The 9,929-nt window shown below is 36.3% G+C and overlaps 1 long non-coding RNA gene across 1 annotated transcript; it reads right to left on the bottom strand.

The window, feature by feature from the left end:
• Positions 1-1,129: 1,129 nt before the first annotated feature.
• On the bottom strand, positions 1,130-3,167 carry LOC141719558 (uncharacterized). Its single transcript, XR_012574125.1, has 3 exons — positions 2,833-3,167; positions 2,588-2,666; positions 1,130-1,577 (listed from the first exon to the last, which is right to left on the bottom strand). It is a non-coding gene; the product is annotated as an uncharacterized LOC141719558 (long non-coding RNA).
• Positions 3,168-9,929: the final 6,762 nt, after the last annotated feature.

The raw sequence follows: 9,929 nt of genomic DNA, 5'->3' as shown, positions 1-9,929 counted from the left end.
ACAATATCTGTTGAGATACTATAAATATATAACTGCGTTTGGTTTAACAATGGTGCGGAATGAAAGTAGTAAAGAAATTAAATCACAAAGTAATCAAATACAAGTATTTAAAACTTTTTAGTAGATTGAACTTTTCCACCAGAGATATATATTAAGTTGAGAACTCCGTGTAACAAAATTGTTCACAGCTGCTTACAAGTTGAAATACAAGAACTGAGAATTTTTTTATAGATTTTTCTTTATCTATTTCTCAGGTAATTGCTAACTTCTTTTTTTTGGATGCAATTTAACTTGCTACACTTAGTGTATATATCACCAAGTTACATGATAAAAAACAAGATAATAAGACAAACTATATCTAGTCTAACTTCTTGCTGCTACACTTCTCTTTCCAGCATCTTTGAATATCATTTGTTTAGCATGTAAATGGAAATGTTTCTTTATTCTCTAAATCCTTCAAACATGCTGCCACATTCCATTTGCATACAACCAACGCATGTGACTGTCAAGTCACTATCAACTGCTCTTTTGAATTTGAACATCCGTTGGAACTTAGATAGATCATCCGTTGGAAATCCGGTTGATCATCCGTTGAAACTCTGGTTGATCATCCGTCGAGCCTTATGTTGATCATCCGTTGAAGCTATGTGAATCATCCGTTAAGACTTTCTTTTTGGCAGTTAACTCTATTTCATTTATACAAGATTACAAGGCATCTAATATTTATAATTCACCATCCTATCTTGCATATCAATCTAGTAGTCAACATGACTTAAACATTCTACAACACCTAGTTCACTAAGCCATTTAAGTATGTAGAAAGGTGCTACTAATCTTATTGTACATAAGCTACTCTTTCAACGGATGTTGAAATAATCATCTGTTGAAAGCTACAAATTCACTTAAATAAAATTTACATAGTGTTTTGTTCAAGTTATCATCAAGTACACAACATATCCTAACAAGAACAATATAAATAAATCAGATAAAATCAATATCATCTTAAGACAAAATATCAGGAAATTTTAAGACTTATAATTAACATACACTCCTGCTTCATGCCCAAGAATTCGAGGAAAAACAGGGATCTATTTTTAAATAGTTAATAGTTAATATGATGTCAGGTGGCTGAACTAGAAAATGATCTCTTTTAATGTACTCAATATTTTAAATAGTTAATAGCAAAAAAAACATGACTAACAAGGATAAGATACAAACTCTAGTAATATAAAAACATGAATAAACATACAAACTCTAGTAAAGATAATAAAATGAATGCTTGACCTTGGGTACATGAAATTAGTCTGCTCACCCCAACGAAGATACTCCTTAAGCATTTCCGGGCGGTACTCAAGAATACGTCTAATTCATAAGAATTTGTTGATAAATATACTTAACTAGCATGATCAGCAAAAAATGTTTATAAGATGAGATCAAACCTCTCGATAGATAAGCTCTCTGACATCATATTTTGCCAATTTCATCCATTCAAACTCAAATTCAGGTTTTGATATAGGTTTAGTTGATGGCTCTCTGTCCACATTGGCCAGACCTTGTAAGTAAGGATCAGCTAGCGCCTGAATAAGAAGAACCAAAAGTATAAGTATCATACGCCCCTAATCAGTAAGATTACAATATGTTCCCCCATGTTTAGAAGAAATTTATCTTTGCCAGAAAAGCAAAATTAATCTGCTAAACTTGAGCATAGAGGACTTTAATGGTTTCAAGTTTTGCTTATCTAATCATTCTTTTGTATTTGTTTCTAAACTCAGATATGCTTAACCAATAACGACTTACTGTTAAAGGTTCATTTTCTCCGTTTAGTACCATTTCTAGTGCCAGAATCCCGATCTCCCCAGTCGTATCTTTAGAACTCAGCACATAGGACACTGGCTATAACATATTTCCATCAAGATCCATATGCATTTAAATTCACGAGATTAAGAAGATCATATAAACACTTAACCATCAGTCCATCATATCAGACATAACATTTTTCATATCTAGTCTCTTAATTATTTTAGTAATTTTATCAGAATACTCAAATTGTAGCCTTTCTACGATATAGAACCATACCACAAGACTAAACTAAACAGAACTATATTTCACAGTACTGCCAGTGCCCCTTGCATAAATTTAAAATGCAGCTGAATAATAGAGAGTTGTTATTCTGGGAACTGTTACTCTCATCTCCAAAATTGAGGAACCTAGAAAGAAGCCATTCTACTACAACTAAGTCCAAAACTAGACATTTTACTACAAAATCTCAAGTTTAACATACGCACTGCAATAAGAAAAATGTTCTGAAATAATTTTTGTAAAAATGTATCCTCATAAAGTTCAATTTTCATGGTCTCATGGAATGTAGATTATTCAACAAACACACCTTGGTCCACTTATTCAAACCCAATCTTTGCAGTGCTGGGTTCACTGATCCGTCTTATGAATGGAAGCCCTTCAAGTAATATATGTATTGATACTTAATCTAGCATTCTTTTTTGACCAAGACATTATTTAAAAGTATTATCCTGTTTGAAGAAATATGAAAAGTGGAGATAAAAAGATTTTTCAGAAAATTAATGACAACCTGGATGACAAGTTAAGGCAATAGATGTGCTGGGACTTGGAGCAATAGATGGAACTCCAGTTCCCTTTTTAAGCTTCGACTGCAATAAACAACGGAACACATATAACATTAGTTCCATAACAGAGTCAAGAAATATAAGAGTAACAAGTTTACAAACATATATTCACTTAAGACAATAATAGCTTCATACAAGAGATTTTAATTAAATTATCGTGATTACTATTCTATCGAAACTCAAAACTAACCTCCTTGGCCTCCTTTCCCAGGTAGACTACTACGTCGTCTAATAATTATAAATCTAAGCGAATTAAATTGCTTATACGAAGAACTCCTCTCAGGTATTTCATCAAACACCTTAACCGCCTCTTCAAACTCTCCATTTCTCATGTACCCATCAATCATACTATTCCAGGTTACCTTATTCTTGACACCTAGTTCATTAAAACTCACTCTAAAAAGATCCACTCACTCTATCTTCTCCGAAATTTCACTCCCCGCCACAAACAAGCTTCATCTCAGATAACCCTAATTCGCCCCCACTTTTGCCATAGTACAGTTCCCTCTTTACTTTTGTGTCCGAAATTTCACTCCCCGCCTATTTCACCCAAATTTGGCCGCCCAAATTTCACCCAGTTCATTTAGTTTTTCTTTTAGGAGCCCAATTAGTTTTTACCAAGTCCAACCCAATTAAATTTCCACCCAGCCCATTCCATTTAATTTTTCATTATTTTTTTATTAAAATATTTTTAATCTTTTTAATTGTGTACATTATAATTATTAAAATAAAACTACTAATTAGTTTGTACAATTATAAAGCTATTTGAGGCTTTACTTGGTGAAGAATAAATAAGTAAAGAAGTAATTTTATAATCAAATTATTTAAATTTATTAAAATAATTAATAAATAATTTTATATTTAAATAAACTATTATAATTGTTACAAAATGTTCATAAGTCAATTATATGATATAATATTATTTTCCAAGACGAATTTATGAATTATTTATCCAAATCAAATATTTATAAAAATAATTTTTTTTAGTTTAAATTTAAATTTTCTTTTATTCTTAGTCTATAGCAACACATTATAGCATGTTACATCTACTTAACACCTCAGGGGCCTATGACAACATAGTACTATAGCTTTAGTAACCCGCATATTGTAGGTGTTGTGTTAGGGTGAAAATTTTACATCTATAGTAACATAATCTAAGGTAACACCCCTACTCAAATGTTCAGTTAGGCCATATATGGCGTAGTGTCCAGAAGGAGCGCCCTCTGTTCGAGGCCTCTTAGACGCGCCTTGTTGCTCAGTTAATTCTACCACAATCCTTTTTGGGACAGGGGTAGGTTGGAGAACAGGAGTAGGAATTGGTGGTTGAGCTTTGGGTGTATCTTTCCTTAGCGATTTGAACTTGGATTGTCGCTAGGACGCGCCCCGAATGACTTGGGAATCCTTGGAGGAGCCATCTCTGCATAAAACATATGAAAAGTATTAGTAAACATAGCAAAAAGGTGGGCCTAGCAGTTAGGGCACGCCCAAACAAGATTAAAATTGCTATCAAAGAGGTAATATATGTGTTTATGATATGCAGAAGTAGAAAATAAAGATAAATGAAAGTATGAGGCGAATAAAGTACAATATGCAGTATATGAATAAAGAAACTAAGGCGACAACAAAAGTAAAATATAGAGAGGACGCGCCCTAAAGGGAAGGCGCACCCCCTACTATCATATTCAAACCTATTGGGGGTTCACTTTGGGTGGTGCTATCTTCATGTTCTTCTTCATCTTTTTCGTCATCACTGTCAACTTCTACAACACGAGTAAATGGAACACCTTTCCTAACCTATGTATAGCTATATTTAGTCCCAATATGATCAGACAGTATGCCAACTCGCATTAGGTTGGACTCTGTGACGAGTGTCTTCAAATCCCATCTCTATGCAACTATCTTGAGTATGGCTTCCGCCCTTTCTTTGGGTGCGCCCTCCAGTTCCCGCACAGAGGGCTTGTCTGGTGCAGAAGGGAAAGATAACATGAGAATAAAAAAAGAGTTAAAAATAAAAAGAAATAAGAAGGATGCGCCCTTACTTGGATCTGTGTTGAATTGGATTCTAATTCTAGGAACATCATATAAGTAGAAGAAGTTTTCTTTCCATCCCTTCTCGTGGCTGACTTTCCCTGATGAGAAGCCCATCTTGTTATGCTGCTTGTCCACAACCAGATAGTAGTAACCATGATCAGACTTTCTGAGGCTGAAGAGATGGCTAACTTCTTCCATAGAAGGTGCATAGAATCCTAGGTCCATGTACATAATGTAGAGTGCTAGAACAAGTTTGTAGCTATGGGGAGATAATTGAAGAGGGGCCAAGTCATATAACTCAATCACATCCCTCAAGTAGGGATGAATAGGCGCACCCACACCTAGAGACATCAGCTTTGGACTTGTGACCATTCTGGGGATTCTAAAGTTCCTACCATAATTAAAAATGTGAGGACGCATCATATTGAGAGGGCGCGCCCAAATACCCTCCATATCATAGAAATTCATTAACTATTCGAGTTGTTCATCTGAGAAGTTAGATGAAAGCCCTACACAGAACAATTTCCCCTGTTCTTTTCTAAATCTCTTCTTTACAGCCTCAGTGCATACCTCATACTTGCACCAATCGAAGTCTACCTCACTGCCAGAGATCTCCCAATGTTCAAAAGGGACAGGAGAATGGGCGGGAGAATTAGAAAATTGATAAGTGTCCTCATCAAAGAAGTTTGCTTCTTCCCTCAAGTCAGTAAGGTCTTCCTCAGGAGCGCCCTCAGAGTTAGAAGGGGAAGGGGTGTCCTGAGTTTGTTGTGGAGATGAACTCGAAGAGATTGATTTGTAGGAAACTTTGGATGGGCCTGCACTGACATTAACCCCAATCTCAGTACTTCTGTACCTATCTGCGTTCAGCCCCTCCAGCCAGTCATAATCATAGAATTCTGTATTAACAGGAGCAGGATACCTTTCTTTTTGAATTAATTTTTGCTTGCCTCTCTTTTGAGCTAAATGAACATTGTCCGTAGAAGAGCTGTTTGAAGAGTCCTCCATTTGTTTGCCTTCTTTAGACTCTTGAGCGAGGCGCACCACACGATTTAAGAACTCGGGAGTATGGTGAGCGTTTAGAGGCTAGGGCTCGAAGTAAGAGTTGGGAGGAGAATATATCTCAAGGTTTGAGAGTAATTATTTGAAGGGATGAAAAGGAAAAGACGCGCCCTCATCTTCCAGCTGTCAAAACAAAAGGAAAAAGTTGTTGAGGGCGCGCGTCCAAAAAAAAGAAGGATATATGAATGGAAAATAGCAGAAGGCACTCATTGAGAATGTGGCATACCCAATTCAAAAGTCATATATATTTAATTTAACTGAAAGCATCTATCAAGGTTGTTCTTAAAGGCGCGCCCTAAGCTACGATGGCGCGCCAAGAAAGAAATTGTGTTTCTATTATAACATAGCAGAAATTACTAAAGAAAAAGGCACGCCTTAAGAGAGGATACACCCCATATGCTATGTTATGAAACTAAAACTTTGATATAAAAAGAAACCAAGTGTAGGACGCGCCTCGGCAAGGGAAGACGTGTGTAAGCTTAAAATATAAGGGCGATTACTATGAAGTAATAACGAAAAATGGCAAAAGGCGCACCCTACGCTGTTGACGCGCCCTAATAATTTCACGATATAACAAGGTTGTTCCTGCTAAAAGTAGATGGGCGAGCCTTAAATTTAAATTGGGCGTAAGTTGTCTAGAACAACGGTTGGAATTCTAGGAACATAAAATTGAAATTCAAAGTCCTGAAATTATGGATCTAAATGAAAAAATAAGCATATACATAGATATATATACACAGATACATACATGTTAAGAACATTCATGTGCAAGAACACGAACAGTCATTATTGCATGCATCACAATCTACTTAATAAAACTTAAAAAAGAGAAAGTTTCTGTGTACATTTTTAGTTGACGAGAAAATTTTCCGGAAAGAAACTTGAAAATGATGGAGGATCGACTGATTCCGGGAGAAATGGAGCTCTCAATTATCGCCGGTGTTGTTTTGTGAAAAGAGAAAATGGAGTTAAAGAGAAGAAGATGAAAAGTAAAAAATGTAAAAAAGTAAAAATGATTAACTATATTTATAGATAAAAAGGATATGGGACATCTATCAGTCCCATTAATCACTTCGGTTACGATTCTCGAGAAAAAAGAGAACCGTCTCGAACTGTTTAAAAACCCCAAGGACGCGCCCTCTTGAAGGTGTGCCCTTTCTGATTGTTACAGCAATTTAAATTTTGAATAGAGATAAAGTGGAGTTCAAAAGGCGCACCCTGTTGGGGGTGCGCCCTGTAAGATGATATTGGTAATACATAGGTTCATACAAATTTTGATAAAAGATGAGTAAAAATTCTAATCCCATTTTTCAATAGCATATGGACTTTGGGGGTAGTTGTTATGTCCGAAAAGTGGTATAAATATTGTTCAGGTTAGAATCATATAGAATGGTCAATATTGAGATATGTATACCTAAAATTAAGGAAAAGATAAGATTAGTTTCCTTTCTCAAAAGGGAAGAGGCGCACCCTTTGAATAAGGAAAGGCACGCCCTATGTTTATAAAGGATTGTTGGTTGAAAGCACTTTGTAGATATTGGAGGCGCGCCCTCATGAGAAGAGGGAGGCGTTCCCTATTAATTAAGAAGAAGACTTTTGGTTAATATCCTTGAAGCTGATCCCTTACCTGTGGAAAGTGCCCAGGGCGCACCCTAAGCAAGAAAGAAGGTTTGGATAGTGTTTCAGTATGGTTACTTGGACGAATTCTCTGGATGATTCAAGAAGAAAGAAGATTATTATGACTAACCTATTTGATGCAGGTATTCTATTGAAGAAATCCTCCTATAATGCAACCAAAGGAAGACGGTGTACATGGTCAGAGACCTCCATGGGTATCCCTAGATGGAAGGCCTCCTCTTGTAGTCAATGGGTGTCCTCAATGGGGATACGGGGTGAACCCTGGTGTGTGCTTTGGGAGCTTTATCTCTGTAATCAACGGGTGTCCTTGTTGGGAGACTTCGGAGTATCCTGCACTTTGCATCAAAAAACTTGGGATCACTTATCCTGCAATCTGGTAGGGGCTCCTTATCCAAGGTACAAGGATGCGTCCAATATTTGGGATGAACCACGGCTATACTTGCGTCCACAGATTAGAGCAACAGCCGGTGGCGGAGGGTTATCCTTAGCTAGGGAGATGCCTTATCCATGAAGTCTCGAAGCCGTGGACGAGCCTTGGGTCTTTGTGGCTGAGCCTCATCGGCGGACAATCCTAAAGCTAGTAGAAGAAAGTTTCCAGTAGGTTTTTTAATGGGCTTCGGGACAAGAAATCTAAGCCCATTAGGTTTCTTGTTCCCCAAGAACTACGTTGGCTTGATTCCTTATAAATAAGGATACGTAGGCAAATTGCAAGGGGTCAGAAGCGAGAGCGCAAAGGAGCCACCAATAACTCTAAGCAATCTCAGCCACCACTAAACACAAACAACGAACACTGTTCATAAAATCCGATGATTACTGTTCACATTTTCTGACGAAGAACCACCGTCACAGATCTTGTTTCCGGCTACGAACCTCAAACTTTGTTGCTCCAAATTCCTCCGTTAATAGATATTATTACTAAAGAGCATTCACATCCGTGTTTGTTTATTCACCCCATCTCCATAATTTAAGAATTTATATTAGTATTCACTCTAAATACTCCCTCCATCCGGATCCCCAAAATAGGGAGTAATTATAGGGACAAAAAATAAGTCCCCAGATATGGGGACTCAAAATGTTAACCGCATCTGCACACCCTCCCATTCCTGCCACATTCATCTCACATATACCCGCCATATTCTTCTTTCCTTTTGTACATATATATATATATATATATATATTCATACCTAATTTCACTTCTCATGCTCTCCAGATGTCCTTCTTCTGAGTCGTGAATCATTATCGATTGAATTCGTCACCTATTGGATTCATCACCATCTACAACTTTCTCTTCTCTTAGGGTTTTTTCTCAGTTATCTTCCCCTATTTATCTTTAATTGTATCTACTGATATGATATGAGTTTAGTTCTTTGGTATGTATTAGAATCGCTTTTAATATTGTCTACTAATTATATGATTTTGCATCATTGATTGATATATCAAGTTAATATAGTATTGAATTTCTAAATTAGATAAAAAAAAGTTATGAAGAAAGCATGGATACACTGGAAATGAAACAAGGGTATTTTACAAGTCTTTTAACCGAAGTTCATCAACTCGATTCCACTTATGTTTGGCAAAACAAAATCTCCCCTATAACCCCTGACGACACTCCACCATTTCCTCCTAATGAAGAAATCCGTAGTAGTAGGAAATCTGCAAGGGGAGTGAATTTTACCCCTAAAGAAGATAAGTTACTTATTTCTGCTTGGTTAAATTTTAGTATTGATGCCGTTCAAGGAACTGACCAGAAGCACTCCCAACTCTGAGAATAAATTTATAATTACTTTTAACAGTATAAGGAAGCCACAAATGATCGAACAATAAAGTCTTTAATACATCGTTGGCCAGTTATTCAAAAGGCAACAAATAAGTTTTGTGGAAAATTAGCTCAAGTTTGTCAATTAAATCCAAGTGGCGTGATTGAACAAAACAAGGTAACTCATGTGTGCAGGTTTTGTCTGCACTAACTTTGATTATCTATATCATTCTGATATCAATATTTTGTTTGTTTATGCGCAAGTTTGACATGGCTAAAGCAATGTACTATCGCTAGAAAAATGCAGCTTCCAATTTGAGCATTGTTGGCACCTGCTAAAGAACCAACCTAAGTAAATTTTGCATACCACCAAAGAGGATCCGGAAAAAGAAAAATGATGTCCTCAACTCCATCCAAGAATGTGACCAGCATTCTGCAGTTACGGAGGATAATGTGAAAAAATATGACATAATTGAGTTGGATCGTCCAATTGGAAGGAAAGCTGAAAAGGGAAAAAGAAAGGCTTTAGATAAATAAATGAAGGAATGTATTGAACTCAGAAAGTTAAAGTATACTATTTTGGAGGAGTCACGTGCCTAGGAGACAGAATTTTATAGATTAAAGGTTGAGAAATTGCGTATGATAAGGAGAAGGAGGGAACAAAATTACGTTAAGAGGATGAAAGACTAATGTTAGAATGTGAAAAATTAGACCTTGAAAAGAAAGAAGCTGATCGTATTATTATAATGATGGATGTAAGTTGTATACCAAAGACACAACAACTATATTTTTAAAAAATACAG

Source organism: Apium graveolens, chromosome 1 (genome assembly GCF_009905375.1).
Source record: "Apium graveolens cultivar Ventura chromosome 1, ASM990537v1, whole genome shotgun sequence".
In the NCBI taxonomy this organism is placed as follows: Eukaryota; Viridiplantae; Streptophyta; class Magnoliopsida; order Apiales; family Apiaceae; genus Apium; species Apium graveolens.
Note: the sequence above shows the minus strand (reverse complement) of the source record. Positions and strands in the feature narration are given on the sequence as shown.